We start from the raw sequence: 19,497 nt of genomic DNA, 5'->3' as shown, positions 1-19,497 counted from the left end.
GGTTATGTTTAAGTAGCTAGGGATGCACGCAATGTAGCACTTCCGTGACAACATTCTCAGGGTGGTAAGGTTGTGAGAGTTGACTGTCTCTTTGTCATCGTCGATTGTCACCTGGTATGTGCCCGGCCTGTGTGCACTCTGCAGGGGTGGGAGTTTAGGTGAAGAATGTGGCCACAAGCTGGGTCCGGGCTGCCTCGCCACGTGCCCTGGCCCCTCTCATGGGCAGCACCTGTGCCTGTGGTTGGGGATGTGGGGGCACTACCATGTCCACCGGTACCTCCCGCCGTGTTGCAACATTGTGCAGGACACTTGCTGCCACAATGATCCTGCACACTACTGGGGGTGCATATAGTAGCTGCCCACCAGAGCGGTCAAGGTAGCGGAAGCGTGACTTGAGCACTCCGGATGTGCGCTCCACTATGCCCCTGGTTGCAATATGGGCATCATTGTATCTTACCTGTGGTGGGGTGGTGGGGTTCCGGATTGGCGTCATCATGTGGTTGCTCAAAGGGTAGGCACTGTCCCCTGGGGAGGTGATAATAGTTGTGATTATTAGGGTTTTGGTATTTGTCTGTGTGTGACATGCATGCATGTGCACAGGCATTTGTACTCACCTAGGAGCCATGTGTCACCATGCTGCCCAGCTTCCAGGGCCCAGCTCAGGGCGGTCAGTCTGTATATGAAACTGTCATGGCTGGAGCCAGGGTAGTTTGCACAGACGGAGGTGATGATTCCTTTAGCATCGCATACAACCTGCACGTTGATGGAATGCCAGTGCTTACGGTTCCGATAGATGTGCTCAGTGGGCTTAGCTGGACATAGGGCCACATGGGTGCAATTTATAGCACTGAGCACTTTGGGGAAGTGTGCCACCCTGTAAAAGTCCTGGACCACGGCCTGCCTTTCTGTGGGTGTTCTGGGCATGTATATGTGCCTGAGGGGTGTGCAGTGATGATTACCAACACCTGGTGTAGGCAGCATGACTGTGTGGCCTTTGAGACCCCCCACTATGGCAGTTGTCCGCTGAAATGACCCAGTGGCCAAAAAATGCAGGACATTGAGCACCTTCTCCAAGGGGCTAAATGCTTGGGAGCACAGGGTGGGTGATGTAAGGTCATCTTCCCACTCGTCTAGGTCTAGGATGATATGAGGTGGAAACCTATACCTGCCATCGACGTGGTCGTCAGGCATCCCAAAAAGGCTGCTCCATGGAAAAAAAATGTGGGCCCTGGCTATTCTCCTCCTCCTGCGGTGTCCCGCGATCAGTGCTGCGACAAATGGGGCATTCATCGTAGCTGTATATACGTGTTTGTTGTTTGCGCGCACTTTTATACTGTGCGCGGGGACGCTTCCGCCTGCCTTCGTGTGGCAGACGTGTTGATGCCTATGCGCGTCTTTTGCCATGCGCGGGTTTCGCGTATTCAAATCCATTAATACGGGTTGTTCGCTTGCGTGTGGGCGTTCTGTGTATTTCCCTGCAGTACTTCCCCTGTTATGCCTTCTTTTTCACGCATTGTTCCCCATTCTGCGTGTTACACCCCGTGTCCCGCCCCCTTTTTGGTGTGTGCGCGGACGATGTGCGCTTTCCCTGTGCGCGTCGCACACGCCGTTTGGGATGATGCAATGACGTGTGCGCCCATGTGCGCCACGTACAGGTTTGGCGCACATCCCGAGGAAAACACGCGCAGGGACTTCCATGAATCGCACACGTGCGCGTGCGCCTGTTTTTTCACACTTGCGCCAGCTTGCGCCTGCTTGCGCCATTATTTTCGGCGCACATTTATTCCATGAATTGGCCCCTGAGTGTGTAAGAGCATGGTATGAGTTCAGTTTCAAAGATATTTTAGTATAAATGTGAATTCTTGTTGCTTTGATGATAAATGCAAATGGGCAATTCATTGTAGATAATTAAGAAAAGGGCACTTCTTCTGAGTTCGAAGAGTAGACCTATGGACATATAGCCGACTAATAGTAAACCTACCACTACCGCACGTGGTCCCAATCCTAGGGACTGCTTTCTGTAGTTTAGAGTTCCTTATACACTCTTTATGTAGCCCTGCGTCATTTATAAGCACACTTTTCTATCTGAGCACCTTCTATAGCTGCAGGCTGGTACTCTGAACTGCCTCTGGGGGTGGAGCTATACCCATGCATGAGGGCGTTGTTTAAAACCATGTCACTAAAGTGCTCAAAATACAGCATGTGGTATGGCAAATGCCAGTTCGAATTATTGGGGTTCGATTACATTTCTCCCCCTTTACTGAAGCAATGGAGGAGGAGAAAAGCTGGAAACCTAGTACTGTTAGGCTTCTAGATCTTCCGATGCCTTATGACCAACTGTAAAATCTTCAAAAACCCTTTTTTGTGGGTCTCACTAGCAGAACTATGGACTGCTCAATCTGATTTGTGCCTTAAATCGCACTTCCTCTGTGGTCCCCACTGGTACACATGCAGTCTGATATGAATGCATACTTCATAGGTAATGGGCTTAAACCACGTGAGAGCAAGATCCCAAAACCCCCTGAGCACCACCTAAATTATTTGCATGTGTTCAATCTACTTGTTGCTAATTGGTTTAATATTTTGTATTTCTCAGCTCCTCTTATTGCATAGGTCACACATAATGATCCACCCATGACATCTCTTATGTTTCCTTGGTTCATTTTCCCCTTTGCTCGTATTTATATTGTACACTGTATAGTTTGTTTATTATAAGTGAGTGACTGGGATGTTAGTAATGGGCCTGTAAGTCTGAATTGCCCCTTTCCTTGCGGGTTCTCTCGATGTCTTTCTGTGACCTCCAAATTTTCCTCAGTAGGTTTTCTTTTTGTTCCTGGTCCTTTGGACTCATCACAGGCGCAATTGCAGGCTGTGTGAAGTTCGAGAGGTTTTCATATCATATATCCATATTCAGGGTGCAGGGCAGTGAGCATGATTAGTGTATCTGTTTTCTTGTTCTTGTTCCCAAAACCAATATCATACTAAAGTAAAATAGCCAGAAGCACATTTTTCTATGTCCGCGGACAGCCGCAGGGACCGCGGACATGACAAACACATCAGGGGTGCCTGTCACCTAAACAAATACATCATTAGACCCATCTCTTACTCCCCCACCCTCCCCAAGCAGTTTTACACACCAACACACTTGCCAAAGTTGTATTTGTCCCCCGTTCGCCGCCACCCTGTCCGCGGATGTCTGGGGATCCAAGATGGCGGGCGCATCGAAACAATACGATGCACCTCACGCTTCATTCCAGCCAATCAGCGAACACATTGTATGTCCGCGGATATGGCGCAAGCTGATTAACCAATCAGTGCCCTGTCTGCGGAGCGAACAGGGAAATGTGTCCGCGGAGCTGACATAGATATCACTATTTTTTGTGACCTACTTTTTGGCCTTTTTAAAAAAACTAATGGACGCATTTTCACCAAATTTACAAAGGCACGCTTTCGGGACCAAGCCGCTGCTCCTGGTGCAAATTTGGTGAAAATCCGTCCAGCGGTTTGGTCTGTAGGCGTGAGCAAAGTTTTTTCCCCATTCAGTCTATGGGAAAAAAAGACATTTTGGGACCCCCCCTATAACTTTGCCCCCCAAACTTTGCAAATAAATTCAGAGTGGGTCATATAGTTTTTTTGACAAGGTTTGGTGAGGATTCGTCCTGGGGGAGCGAAGTTATAAGCTGCTCAAAAAGTGCTCTTCCGATGGGATTAGCAATTTAATCATAACATATATATATATATTTGCACTTTCTTTCCTTAGAAGAATTCTAAGGTTTGACATTCACAACATGTAACAAAAAACAGACCTTTTCATATGGTTCTTTAAGAGTATATAACACATATAACACTTATTTTTTTTATACGAAAATACAAATCTTTATTTTAATAACAAACATCAAAAATGTTGAATACGTAAAAAATTAAGATCACACAACATGGCAATATTGTGCATCTCCATCACCATATGAGGCATAATCTTAGTACACAATTGTTCCTCTAAACCAGAGGTCTACAAACTGTGGGCCGCGCACCCCAGGGGGGTGCAGCCGCATCCCAGGGGGGTTTGCCAGAGCCCAGCATGAAATGTAAAAAAAATATATATATTGTTTTTTTTTAGATTGGAGGAAATGGGAAGGGGCAGCTCATATGGTCAGACTGGACCATAAAACGGTCTTAGGCACCAATGAAAAAATGGTCAGCAGTTGCAAATGGATATTCAGTCCTTTAGTCACAGACTGTTTGACTAGTACCCAAGGGGTTGTTTTTTGTTCAAATGTAAACAAATTGTGATATTTAAAGAATATTTATTCAGCAACAATGGTCAAAACTACTAGCTGCATAGTGAAGTAACTCCTCAAACTGGCCCTCATTGGCCAGAAAAGTGGCCCATTTTGACTGGCCTACACTAGCATTTTGCATTTTTGGTACGGTCATCGCCCTATTGCCCTATAGGCCAGTCCAAGCCTGCCGGCTCATCCATAATGGCTGAGGGGGCGTCCACCCACTGCCCACCTCACCCATTATGGAGGAGCCGAGGAGCCAGCCCAGTGGAACACTGAGCACGCCCTCAGCTGCTTTTTCCAGCTGAGGGATTGCACCTGGGCTGGCTGAACTGTCAAAGGGAAACACTGTTTGCCTTTGACAGTTCATTTCCCCAACCGCACATGATCACTGAGCCATGCAACGCTCGGGGTGTTTTGCTTCGCCAGCCTTGCATAGCTCATTGGAAATGCTGGCTGGAGCACTGCATATATGTGTGTGCGAGGGGGTGCTCCTGCACCTCCTCACACATACGAGAATAGCAATCTGGAGCGGGGCATTTTAGCAACCACGTGCATGCCCCTGCAGAAGGTACGTTTATGTCAATTTATTATTTATTTAAATGTGTATTGATGTGTGTATGCCTGTGTTATGGGACTGTGGTGGGAGCAGGATGGACAGCAGCACTGGGATAGTGGTGGGAGTAGGGTGGGGAGAGCCCAGGGTCTGTACTAGGAGTAAGGTGCGGTGACGGAACGCAAACGTTCATAGCGATTTCTACATACTGTCCATCTGGCAATTTTGTGGGGGCCGGCCTGCCCAAACTTTGCTCAGGGGGGCCCCAGGCCAAAAAAGTTTGAAGACCACTGCTCTAAACCCTCAGATGACTATTTGGAGTATGACAATAAACACCAAATAAATGAATTATATTAGGTATATGTCATAACTGCCTGATATGTTTTGTCCCATACTAATTGTTGCCAAAAGATATCTGCACTTTCCCAGGGGAACCGTGGTATATGCAAACCCTTGAATCAGCGTTTTCGTTTGGTAATGTGGATCACGATAAAAACTCTCAAATGAAACACGATATCCTTTTGGTATAAGGATTATATTTCAGTGATCAGGCTGTAATTTCGTCCCTCCGGGCCCTTCACCAGCACAATTAGTTCAATGTTCGTGCCTTGTTATTTTCATAAGTGCAGATGCGTGAGGGGCTGAAGAAATATACTCGCAATTGCAGCATGTTAAAGCTTTTAGACCTAAAGTCTCTATATTGGATAAGCGTGCAGTTAGCTTTACTCCGCTCTGACAACGCCTTGCATTCACAACGTCACAAGCAACACGTATTTGGTCCTGTCACAGAACAATTAAGAAGCCAGGCACAGAAAAAAATCATCTCCACTGCCTACGAAAAAATATAATGTTTTCTCTGCAATTAAAAACTGTTCGGTCACTAAAAATTGCAAAGCCACTTCAGCGAGTCAACATAATCTCCCCTCCCTAGCGTAAAATAAAAGGCATTTCCTCTGCTTCTAGTTTTTGGTCCGGTCATTAAAAGATGAAAAACTCACTCAGAGATTTTGGGCCTGATTTATCAAAGTTTTCACAATGGCACAATCCCATTGAAACATGCTTTGTAAATCAAGCACACTGAGTGTATTCTCTTCCTGCCTTCCAAGAAATAAACGACTGTTTCTCTGCATTTAGTATTTGTTATTGACACTAAAATATGATCCACTCAGTACAGGCACTAAATGCACTCTCAACGCAAGATTGTGTTAATAAGAATAAAATGTACAGTTGTTTTGAAGAGTTTTTGGAGGATGTATTTGTTGACCATTTGAATGAATTGTGGTATACTGTAAGGACTGCTGTTGACGTCTGAGCTTTAGAGAAACAATACAGTGGTTGTTGGGATCTGTAGTTTTATTGTTAATAGGCATCAATGGGGAATGATCTCAATATCCTTAATTTCTTTTCCCTGTGTCTTCTCTTGGTTAATATTGCAAGATTTTGTTATTCACAACTATGCAAGCAACACGTATTTGGAATGGTCACTAAAGGATGTGTATTCACTTACATCTACTGAAAAGAAGTGCCTACCAAGACATGTTTACAATTGTCTCTGCAATTAGTATTTGTTCAACCCATAATAAAGTGCACTGTCACTTGCAGCCACCAAATATCGTTTCCCTGTGGTTGGCAAGAAAGGTAAGACGTTTACTTGGTATAGCTACTAAAAGATAATGCACTTAGTTACAAACACTCAATGCACTCTCTTGCATTTAAGGGGGTCTCAGATGTTGCTTGCAAAGGTGCAAATAAAACAAGTATTTCGCCTCTGAATGTTGGCGCACTGGTTTGCACCCCCCCAAATGTAATCTATTCTCCTGTCTGACCCCAAAAAAGAGTTTTGTTCCTCTCCTCACGCTGACAAGAAACATCACTTGTGTTTATGTCAATCAATGGAATGTGGTAGTGCATGTAGCATTTACAACAATATGGATAGGATTTGACAATTTCCTACCACTCCCTCAAATACTGTCCTTCAACGAATGCCTATCCTATTGATTTCCTTCCTCTTCATGAATGAATCCTATTCCCACAACTTCTCTAACAGTCTCTTGCTTCTGCCTAATACGACTGATCCCAAAATGGAATCAAGTATTACCTATTTCAGGTATTTTAGCTCAACATGTCCAAAGCCTTGCCTGGACCATTAATAACTTTAGGAACAACTTCATTTGTCAAACATGCACACTATTCAGGTTTTTTGGTTCATGTCCGAGCAGATTTCCACAGATTTCCATTTGTGAGTAATTCTGCCACTTAGAATATTGCAAGCATAACTATGTTTGATCTTTGTGAAGTTCTGCTTAACACACCATATCTCGGATAAGTTGTTAGAACTTAAAATGCGAACAGACCGTTAAAACATACATTCAGTGAAGTGATTCTCGGTTGAGTATAGAACTCTCTTATTTTACAGGAGAAATTTGGAGTTCATTTATGTGTTGCCAGATGGTACCAGCTGGAAATGTCACGGCAGCCCACGTTAGAGACTTGGCCTGAACCTTTAACTAGGACTTGTGGCCGATGCAGCTGCTATCCCCGTAGCATCCCCTCGCTACGATCTGATGTGTTCCTGTCAATTGGAGCAGTATTCTTTGAAGAATTAACTTGTACTCTGAGCACCATGTTCCCTCTTTCTATTTCTATCGCAATGGTAGGAGACGTAGAGCCTCTCAGAAGCAGCAGGAAGCAGAAAATTGACATGCCACTTGAATGTCTGTAAGGAATTTCGGGGTTTCCTTAACTGCAGGACCCTGCACCCCAAGAGCGACCTCCCTCACATCCACTTGTCCATTCAGGCAATCCAGCCATGGAACATGGGGGTGCGGGGTTCATGTCCATGGACACTGAAGGGAACAGGGTGTGAACTGGATGCCTTGAACTTTTCTTCATAACAAAACTCTTAACTCGCGGACAGAACGCGTTTATCTTCATTGTCACAGACGGAGCACATTGCATTCTTCATTCTGCTCCTTCTCCTCTTCCGGCTACTTCTAGCTCCATGTTTAGTGCTCTACGTGTACGAAAAGAAGTAGTGGATCTATGTTCCTAGTGGCCTGCCCCTGTTTCCCACAAAACCCATCACCATGCCCCCTCCCACGCACAATAAAACCGCCCCCCAAACACATGCGCCTGCTGTTTTAGTGACTGTTCAGTGCAGTGCACTTAAAGTGCACGTTTCATCTTCTTCCTGCACTTATTTTAAAACAAAACCATTCCAAAAGGAAATGGCCCAAAAAGTCACCCTCACAATTGCGTCGGCCGAAATGGCGGACTTTTTTTTTACACCCCCTTTTCACCACATATATATGGGAGGGTATGGGATATTATAGTATTATGCAGAGGGAGCGGGGGTCTCCCCCTGCTTATCTATGTGGTGTAAAGGAGGTTTCATTAAAAAAGAAAATCAGCATTTTCGGCCGCAGTGATCACATAGATCCTTCCGGAATGGTTACTTTTTAACAATAAATGTGTAGGAAAAGTCAAACGTAATTTAAAAAAAAGGAGGTGATCACTGTTACCAAACGCTCCTGCCCACTTCGACCACTCTACACGTGCCTCTCTTTTCTAACCCTTCCGTACTCTGGAGCAGCCCGACTGCGGCATTGAGCACTACATAGTAAAGCCTACATGCCTACATGTTTAGAGCCACGTGATGTGCAATATCATCTGATAATTGAACCAATAATTAGTCATTAATTGGACACCACAAAAGGCAGAGGGCACAGTAGGAACATTTTGAGCTGTCCCAACAATCTGGAAGGCCGGTAGTGCTGGAGAACAGCCAGTCACAAGTCTGGCATGTGATTGCTGCGGTCCTACCGGCCTTTCACAGGCACAGTGTAGCCAGACTGACATGATTGCAAGGCCAGAAGAAATAACATACACTGTTGCCAAGCACTCATGGGTTAAGGAGTGCTGCCCCCACCGTTGTGGGGGCGGAGTTATTGACACGGCGGGAGGAGGAAAGGGAAACGGGGATTATGGGAGAAGGCGCCTCGAGCGCCAGTTAGAGTTTGTATTTGGAGAATAAAGGAAGCAAGTTGCAATCTCCGTGTGTGCGCGTCCTCCTTCGTAAGGCCTCTACAAGGCAACACTGGCGACAAGGTTTCTCCTCGTGCGCCCACGGAGTCCTCCGCAGCGATCCGCCGCTCCTCCTTTGGCTTTCCGCCACCCGACGCGCCGCGAGCGAGCACAAAGCAATCCGCCGCTCCTCCCTTTTGGTTTTCCGCCACTCGCCGCGCCGCGAGCGCACACGAGGCATCCACATCTGGCAGTCCGCCAACGTTCTCGCCCTGAACGCCCTGGGCCTCCTCCTCTGGCGATCCGCCAAAATTTTCTCGCCTTGAACGCCCCTCCTCCTCCTCCTGCATCCCGGTAGCCCACACAAGTGGAAGCCCTCTTCCTCCTCGCAGTACTTCACCAACACGCCCTGCATACCTCCAGGCCTCATCCTTTCCTATCCGGACATCCTTTCTCCTCAACACCTCCAGAAGGTCAAGAAGGTCGTCGGTGGATCAAAGGAGCCCGCGGGACCACCACACGCCTCTGGCACAGCACAACAGTGCAGGGGAGTGGTTTGGACACCTGCTGCGACACCCTAGACGCCGGAGGCCGGTGAGTCCGCTACCCAACTAAAGCATTAAATACATATTGTGTCCGGCATCATGAGCACGCCAGCCTCCGCGTCAGGGTCCAACCCAGGATCGCCTACGCCGGCTCACGTAGTGCAGCCGATTCAACTGCGGCTACCACCCCCTTTCACCATGACCCCACAAGCCAAGAAAGGACCCAGATGGACTGATTGGATGGAAGATTTCCAGCATTACGTCAGGGGATCTGGGGATGGAAATTCACCCAACATCAGAGACATCTTCCTTAATCTGGTGGGAGGTGAGATAAAGACTGTGGTCAAGACTATTCCTGCAGCTGAACAGAACACTTTCAAGGACTTAATAAAGGCCCTAGACAAACTCCTCATCATAGAAGTCAATCGCGACTACGAACGCTACCTTTTCAACAAGTGCACTCAAATGCCACAGGAAACAGTTGATGAATTCATAACCCGCCTGAGAGTAAAGGGTGCTAATTGTCAATTCGACGCATTTTCTCTGGAAGAAGCCATAAGATTAAGAGTCATTGAAGGTTGCTTATCCCCTGCCCTCAAGAAACAGCTCTTGAAGAAACCCCTCTCCATCCAGGAGGTGAGCGAGCTCGCTCGCATACATGAGAGGGTCGATGCTCAAGCCACATCCATGGCCAGCCCAAGCAACCCCAAACACAACACTGCAGAACTGATCGCAACCATGCAACCATCTCATCCAGGCGACAGGGGGCCACAGCCATACAGACTTCAAAACGTCCAAACACCCCGCCTACAGAGACAATGCTATCGCTGTGGGATGTCTTTCCCGCACGCAGGATCGTGCCCTGCTCTGTCTCAACGATGCACAAACTGCGGAAGAGAAGGCCATTTCCACTCGGTGTGCAGGGAAGGCATACCATTTCCTCCCGCGAGACCCCAAACGCCAGTCAGGACGTTTGTCCGTCCGCCACCTCCTAGACACTTTCAACCCCGATACTACCAACAAAGCCAAGGACAGAGGCGATACGTCAGAGCCATTGACGAATACCACATGCCGGGATTCCCACCACAGCCAGAGCAGACTGATCGGACCAAATACTTCACCGACGAATATGACCATCCACCAGAAGAATATGGGCCTGAACCTCTCTACCAGGAGGTGCAGGGAGCTGCATATGACATACCATATGACTATTACGACCAAGATGAGTTTGTCAACCTCATACTCGACACTGAAGAGGCCAGAGAAGCCCCGAAGATCCCCATCAAAATGGGGAATAGACAATTCCAATTCATGATTGACTCAGGCGCTACCGTTAACATCATGGGCGAACAGGACTACGCCATGCTACCGAACCCACCTGCACTTCAACAGTCCCGCTCAAGGATATTTCAGTGGGGTGCCACCACCCCCCTACTGACAGTAGGATGTTTCACACAACGCCTTCTCCTGAATGGCCGGAAAGCAGACACATAAATACACATCATCCGGTCACTTGCTAGAAGCCGATGCCTGCTCAGTTATCACACGGCGTCCCGTTTGGGTTTAATAGAAATACACGTGAAGGCGGGAGACTCCATCACAGCAACCTCAGAGAACATGAACGCGAAAGATACAGTTGGCGCCATCGTATGCTACCAGATGCAGAACCTGGTCACACAGGCCGACATCACGAGAGACTTCCCCAACCTCTGCAGAGGGCTGGGCAAACTCAAGGCCCCTCCCATCCGACTACACATTGACACTTCAGTGAGGCCAGTACCGCAACACCCCCGGAGAGTGGGTTTCCACCTACAAGTAGCAGTATCAGACGCACTCCAACAACTTTTGTCCGATGGCATCATTGAACCAGCCACAGGCCCGACACCATGGGTCTCCCCACTCGTGGTGGTACCAAAAGAGGGAGGAAAGATCCGTTTGTGTGTGGACATGAGGGTGGCAAACACTGCCATTCAGCGTGAGAGGCACCCGGGCCCTTGCATCGAGGACATGATAGTGCAACTGAACAACGCCCACATGTTCTCCAAACCCGACCTCAACCAGGGATACCATCAGCTGGAGCTGCATCCGGAATCCAGACCCATCACGACATTCGCGACCCATGACGGTCTATACAGATATCGGCACCTAAACTTCGACATCTCATCAGCCGCAGAAATTTTCCAAGAGGCCATCCGGCAGGTGATCAGACCAATCAAAGGCACACTGAATTACAGTGACGACATCCTCGTTTTCGGTTCGTCGAAGGAGGCTCACGACAAGGCCCTGCTCGCCACATGCGCAGCATTCCAAGAAGCAGGCCTCACCCTCAATATTGCAAAGTGCCGTTTCAGCAAGACCAAGCTCAAATTCTTTGGACACATCTTTTCCAGCGAGGGTATGCTGCCGGATCCTGATAAGGTTGACACCATCACCAAACTGGAGGAACCACGACAGGTCGCTGACGTCCGCTCATTTCTTGGCATGGCTGGCTACTGTGCGCGATATATACCGCACTACGCATCCCTCACGGACCCTCTACGGAATCTCCTCCAGAAAGATACAGTGTTTGAATGGACCCCTGCATGCCTCCAGGCTTTCTCCGACATCAAGCGGGCCCTGATGGAAGCACACCGCCTGGCATACTTCAATCCCGCATGGCACACTGAAATCGTGGTGGACGCGAGCCCGGTGGGCCTTGGCGCCATCCTAGCCCAAACTAGCAGGGCGGATGTCCACCCGAGACACGTTGTCGCATACGCGAGCAGAGCCCTGTCCACCCCAGAACTGGCCTACTCCCAGGCGGAAAAAGAGAGCTTAGCCGCAGTCTGGGCGTGTGAACATTTCCATAACTTCATCATTGGGAAAAAGTTTACTCTAATAACGGACCACCAAGCCCTGCTCTCGCTGTTTGGCAACCCGCACACCAAGATGCCTCCAAGAATCAACCGCTGGGGAATCCGTTTACAGGAATATGACTATGACATCATACATCGTCCCAGGGGCGACCTTAACCCCGCTGACTACTTGTCACGTCACCCAGTGGGGGCCCCACTGACCCGTGAGGGAGACATCACCTATGTACAGTACATAGCGTCGAACTCGCTACCACCGGCGTTGTCCCTGGAGAGAGTGGCTGCCGCATCCGCTGCTGACCCCACCATGGCACTCGCCATCAGCCTCACCGTGTCCAGCAAATGGAGAGATCACCATAGAGCAACGCTGGCACACCCAGGAGCGTGCAAACAAGAAATCGAAAGACTGGCCAGGGTACACAGCGAATTGGCCGTCAAGGACAACGACATCCTCCTCAGAGGGTGCAAAATCGTCATCCCCGCCACGCTCAGGAATGAAGTGGTAAGCACGGCCCATGAGGTCACAGAGGAGCAGAAAACACCAAGAGGCAGCTGAGGTGCCATGTTTGGCTCCCGTTCCTGGACGCGGCAGTGGAAGAATGGGTGAAGAACTGCCATGCCTGTCAGTGCACTGCCCCCGCGGAACATCCACCCCCGCTCCAACACACACAGATACCCGAACGACCATGGGAACGTGTAGCCATGGACTTCTATGGACCCACGGAAGAGGGTGACTACCTCTTGCTCATAATAGATGAACACTCACGTTTCCCAATCGTCAAAACGGTCACCACCACCGCATTCCCCCAAGTAGCAGCGGCAATAGAAGAAGTGTTCAGCGAGTGGGGGATCCCCAAGACAGTCAAATCCGACAATGGGTCCCCGTTCAGTGGACATGAATTCGGAACACTAGCAGAACATCTAGGGTTTGTACATACGAAGATAACTCCTCGCCACCCTCAAGCGAATGGGATGGCTGAACGATTCATGGCATCAATCAAAAAAACGAGACAAAGAGCCAGAGTAGAAGCGGTCGACCCACATCAGGCGCTGTGCCGACTCCTACGGGACTACAGAAACACTCCTCACGAAGCCACCAACAAGACACCCGCCGAGCTCATGTTTCGCTACAAAGTACGAACCCGCATACCGTACAACCCAGCCGATGAGGAGCCGCTTGACATGGACGTGCTCCGAAAGGATGCAGAAGCCAAGGAGAGAGCGAGACGAGAAACAGATGCCCGCCGTCATGCAGTGATGCAAGACTTCCACATTGGAGATGAAGTACTCGTCCAGCAACCAACGCCCAGAAAGACAGATCTGCGGTTCGCTCCAAGTCCCATGAGAGTAACCGCAGTGAAAGGCACGATGGTGACGGCCGAGGATCAAAGCAGAGCTGTCACCAGGAACTGTCAACAATTCAGACACTACTCCAGACGAGAAGGAACAGAGCCGCTATATCGGGCGGCCTCTCCAGAGCCCCGAGAGCCGCAGGACGATTTGTGGGTCCCACCAGGAGGAGACCCAGGAGGGACAAGCAGAGAAGTGAGGACCACGGAACTGCAAGAGGCAGGTGACCAAGAGGAGAGGCCACGGAGAACTGTAAGAAAACCTACGAGACTTGTTGAAGAATGTTGATCTCGATGTTTGAATATATTGTTCGGGGGTGATGTTGCCAAGCACTCATGGGTTAAGGAGTGCTGCCCCCACCGTTGTGGGGGCGGAGTTATTGACACGGCGGGAGGAGGAAAGGGAAACCGGGATTATGGGAGAAGGCGCCTCGAGCGCCAGTTAGAGTTTGTATTTGGAGAATAAAGGAAGCAAGTTGCAATCTCCGTGTGTGCGCGTCCTCCTTCGTAAGGCCTCTACGAGGCAACATACACGAATGTATATCGCCTACTTCAATTCACATAAGGAAACATATTGTCAAATGAATTATGTCAAATTTAACGGAATTCACATTCCAAAGTTGTTCTGTAAAATGTTATTGCAGGTTTGGAGTGACCTGCCTGCATTGAATGGGTCCCATAGGTGCAGGGGCTCCAGAGGAAGTGCAGTCATGTACGCAGCCACGCTTTTGCAGCAGCAATAATTTCCATAACCATAATGTGTTTTAAATGCGAATCATTCAGCCGCACAAATGGTTCAAGAGCTATTCATTTGATAAACTGATAGCACCGAAATGGTTAAGGACACATTATCGCATGGAATGTTCAGGCCATCTCCTATTTAACCTACCGGCAAATGTGTTGCTTTAGCTAAACGTCACCTCCGAGGTATGATAAGGAAGCATTACTGGCTATGGGTTGAAGGGTGGTTTGTGCCATACTCCCCTACAGACACGTGAAAAGTGACTTGTATAAAGGGAAATGTAAATATAAACAGAGTGTGTCTTGTATAGAACGACATTTACACTAAAAACATTCTTTCCTTGCCCTTTATGTCATCACCAGCAGGAAAGGATATTTTGGGTCTCTCTGTTTGATCGTGGGTGGCAGGCAATGGAACAGTCCGACGATGGAGTGGAACATGTCATTAGATAGGCCCAGGGTAAACAGCAGCTCTTTCCACCAGGGGTGTTGTGATGTCACTGAAGGGGTATTGTACTGTACATTGATGGCTGGCTGTCTCTCTGTAGTGGAGAGATAGGATCTCGTCGGAAGCTGCAACTAAAAGCCGCGCTCCAAGAACGCACTGTCTGATAAGGAGACAAACATTTTAAAGTAGAGTTTTCCTTCAACAATTCAGCTTCTAGCCAACACTTTCAGTGCTATGGTGAGTGATGGAACGAGCCATATTCTTCTGTACGATGTTGTCTGTCCATCTGTCCTGCTTCAAGGGATAGAAGCCGCATGTGAAATGCACGTTCTGGGCTGAGCACTGTAGAACGGCCCATTCTATTTAATATAGTGTTAGCACCCGATTCCAAGGGTTGGAACGGGGGTAACAGCCCAGCAACCCGAATTATAATGAGGGCACTGCAATGTTACCCCACGTACCAGCCCTTGGAACGAGGTGCACCACAGATTAGCAAAGCAGTAATCTGGGGTGTTAACAAAAAATGATTTTCATTCATTGACTGTGACGCCGCGCACATCACGTTCAATGAATGAAAATCCTTTGCTAAAATGGCCGCTATGGTTGTAGAAAGTACGACTTACTGTGGCAGCCTGGAAAGGCGAGAGGAGGTGAAGGGGTGGCAGCAGGTACCGCCGCTGCAACAATCAGGTAAGTGGGGCAGGGAAGGGGGGTTGGAAAAAGGAAAGAAAGAAAGAAAGAAAGAAGGAAAGAAAGAAAAGAAAGAAAGAAAGAAAGAAAGAAAGAAAGAAAGAAAGAAAGAAAGAAAGAAAGAAAGAAAGAAAGAAAGAAAGAAAGAAAGAAAGAAAAGGGGCAGCCGGCAGGTTCCGTGCAGCGCAAGCTGAGATCAGAGGTTTCAGCCAGCGATCCGCAGAACCTTATTGGCTGCACCCCCCACCTCTGGTGCTAATAAAAAGACTTCATTTTGGTGCGTACTTCTGTGTGAAGTCAAGTGTAAAATGTGAGAATAGGTGGAATGTCCCTGCCCCATGTATTCTACCCAGGACAGTATGTATCAGTTACCTGGGTGATGGACACATGTGGGTCCTACATACATTTACTTTTCAAGAGAAACTCCAATGTAGGGGGACAATTCCAGTCAGTCAGGTAATGGTTCAGGCCCCCAGTTACAGGCCCAAGCAAAGCTATAGCCTTTATGTGGGCCCCTGCGCTATTACCTGCCAGGTAAAGCCCCCTCCCCCCTCCTCCCCACGTTGGGGGTTATTGCTATAAGCAACCTGGCATGCTTTCCGTGTTGCTAGTATTTTGAGAAATGGCAGGTTTGTCTTTTCTCAACCTTAAGAAAATTAGAAACTATAGTGGCTGCCATGGGCATAGCGGGAAGGGAACTACATCTAGTCCATTCTCCTTTTCCATGGCGGCCATTCCTGCAGTGGGGAAGGCCAGAAACAGCAAGTGTTCTGAGACAAGTGAAGGTCAAGGCATCACAGGAAAGTCGGTCTGGGGTTGGAGTGGGGAGAGGAGTGGCTGGAGGAGGTGGAAAAGATGAGAGGACTCGGGAATGGGGGCGCAGGCGCCTAGTGCTTACCTGTCCAGCAGAAAAGATGACAGCCTTCTGCTTCTGAGGAGGCTGTGAAGGCAGGAAATACCATTGTATTTATTTAGTTTAGTTCTTATAATGCACCACACATCCTTAGGCCTCAAAGCGCAACAAAAACAAGGCAAACACATAATACAAATAAAAAAACAGGAAAGGAAGCCAAAGTTCCATGCTTCACAGGCAACAATACTATAGAGCAGAAAAGTCTACAACTATCTTCAAGTCAGATGAGACTCTCGACAAGTCATTACAGATAGACAAAAAGGATGACAGATTACTTATAACATGAGGTATAGGCCAGCTTTCCAGCTTCCTGATTGGCTCAGAGTCCCCTAGCCCCCGAATTTAGAATATAATGAATAAAGGACTTACCTGATGAACTTACATGTAAGTTAAGAGATCCTTCATTAGTACACCTTAAGAGCCCTCAGCAACAAACACCAGCATCCACTAAACGCACAGGCAGGACACGCTTGGGCCATCTCCTATAAAAGAAAATGGTGAATAGGATCAAACCAAGCAAACAACAACCACATAGAAGACCAGCAAGTAGAAACTTAATAACCACAAATGTCCTCAACCAGCTACATGAGTATTGAGATCACACAGGTACCTAAATCCATCCTCTCCATTCAAACATATCAACCATCCACAGAACCAGGATCATGCACTCATCATCCAAATACAAGTAGAAAAGGTGCAACTATCCCAGTTTCTGGAAGATGCCAAGGATCTTTAATGCCTGCTGTATCAGCCCCTATCTCTATACACATCTTTTGCTTGCAACATCATTGTTGCCCGAATGACAATAAGTACCTCAGGGCATTTCACATGTCACTTGTCATTTAGTACTATCATATGTCCCCATTTACCAACTCATATATATTCTAAAATCTCTCTGAATATACTGCTATTCAACACTCCTTGTTTCCTGAATCTCTACAAACCATAGCACAAATCTCCTTTGAAATACTGCTGCACAACACTCCCTGTTGCCGGATTTCAACACATCCACAGAGCGACCTTATACAACCACACATGCACCACTCCTTGATGCAGGAATACTCACAAGTTCCCCTTTTACAATGTAGCTAATTCTAAACAATTCCATAAACGAAACAACCTCAACCTCACAGTCTTTGTTTGTACATGTGGCAACAGAAAGAAGATGTTATATTGTGTCAATCAGTTAATATTAATTCTTTACGGGCTAGAAAAAATAGAACACATGTAGAATTGTAGGGTTACCTATCGAGGTCTGGGTGGGTGAGGGTGGTAACAGCCCCTCCAGCCCAAGCCTTTCTGGGTCCTGCGATTCAAGGGCATCAGCAAGGGCACAGAGCTGCTACCACCAACGCCCGCTCTGAAGTCCGGTGTGCCACCAGTTAAACAGGTCCCTCTTCTTTTTCCATTGAAAGCCGCAAGTGGGACAGATGTGGAACTGGAGGGGGAGGCAGCAGAGGGCAATAATGTGTGGTAATGCAATTGTGTGGGAGAAAAGGGTGAGGAGGGAGATGGTTTCAGGGGGGCAGGAGGACCATGGAGTGGGGGGGGAAAGGTGGCCAAGGGCACTGTTGAAAGTACTGAACCTGGCAGCTAGGGGAGTGTTGCAGGAGGCTAGAAAGGAATGCAGGCATATACCAATGGATATAGCCTGAATTCCTCGACTTCTCTTTGGCTTACACCACAACCCCAGTTATAGTGGCTTTTAGGACCTCATAGATACCTTAAAGGGATGTGGCACTGATAAGGACTGTGGTGTGTTGACATATATATGGTTAAATTGCTCAACCGATAGGAAGAAAACTTTTTGGCAGGCTTATAACTTTGCCCTCCCTGGATGAATTCTCATAAAACTTTGCAAAAAAAGTATATGGCCCACTGGGTGTGGTTACGTGGAAGGGGGGGGCAAAGTTATAGGGGGTCCCAATTTTTTTCCCCATAGACTGAATCAGCAAAAACTTTGTGCACGCCTACAGCCCAAATGGCTGTATGGATTTTAACCAAATTTGCGGCAGGAGCGGGGGCTTGGTTCCGAAAGCATGCTTTTGTATGGTTGGTGAAATTCGACCAGTAGTTTTGTTGCAAAGAACTGAAATGTATGTCTCAAAAATTTAGAGATATGTGGCTCTGCTCCTCGGACCCCTTTCCCTGCTCGCTACATGGTCAAAAGTCTTATTGACTTGGAGTAAGCCGTGTTGTAGGTAAACATTGGACGTGGGCGGTGGTTGGCTGGAGGGAAGCGTGCTGTGCTTCACAATTTTGGGTTACGCCAACGTGTTCTAGCCAAGAACAGTGTGGCTCCGAAAGGGCCTGGCAAACATACTTTACGCCATGTGGTGGTGGGAAGAAGAGATGGAAAGGGTGGGGGAGTGAGAAGTGGTTCATCTGATATATCTCATTAGGTAGAAGAATACGGTGGTGTGCCGCAGTATCCATGCGTACTGCACCAATTTGCATGTGGTAAGCCTGCAGCCCCTTCCATGCATGGCTGGAGGCCTTGCACTGACAACTATGTGCCCATGTTACAAGTAGGTTTGACATTGTTGACTTGCATGTGTGGTTTGTCAGCATTGCATACATTGTTGGTTCTATGGGTGTGGTGATTGTTAGCACATCCTACAGTGTTTAGTCCACGGCTGGAGCTGATGGACTGAACACTCCTGCAGTGTGTTCACTGGGTGCAATGTTCAAATACAGTGGATAGGGTTCAATTGCATATTTTATCGGCTTGGTTAGTGTCCATTGTGTGGAGTGCTGATTACTCTACTGCACTATGAAGTATTGGTTTTGTCCACTTAATAGAGTGCTGGGAGCAGGGCCACTGTTGTGAAGATTGTGTGGTTCGGTTGGCAGTAACATCATAGTATGTGAATGAAAGTGGGTAGGGGTGCCGGAGGCTGTGTTATGTTTGTAGATTCTGCTAACTGTGGCATGTTTCCCTGCATAGCTGTATTATGGTGTGGAGGCTGGGTAGGAGTGCCGGTGGCTGTGCTGCGTTTGCGGATTGTGGTACCTGGTCGCATGTTTGCATGCATGGCTGCATTACTTTGCAGTGGGTGTGGCCAAGGCCTAGACTCTTGGCTGCCTGGCCAAAGGCTGG

This window comes from Ambystoma mexicanum, chromosome 11 (assembly GCF_040938575.1).
Source record: "Ambystoma mexicanum isolate Mex_15411 chromosome 11, UKY_AmexF1_1, whole genome shotgun sequence".
NCBI classification, from domain to species: Eukaryota; Metazoa; Chordata; class Amphibia; order Caudata; family Ambystomatidae; genus Ambystoma; species Ambystoma mexicanum.
This window is presented reverse-complemented; position numbering follows the sequence as displayed.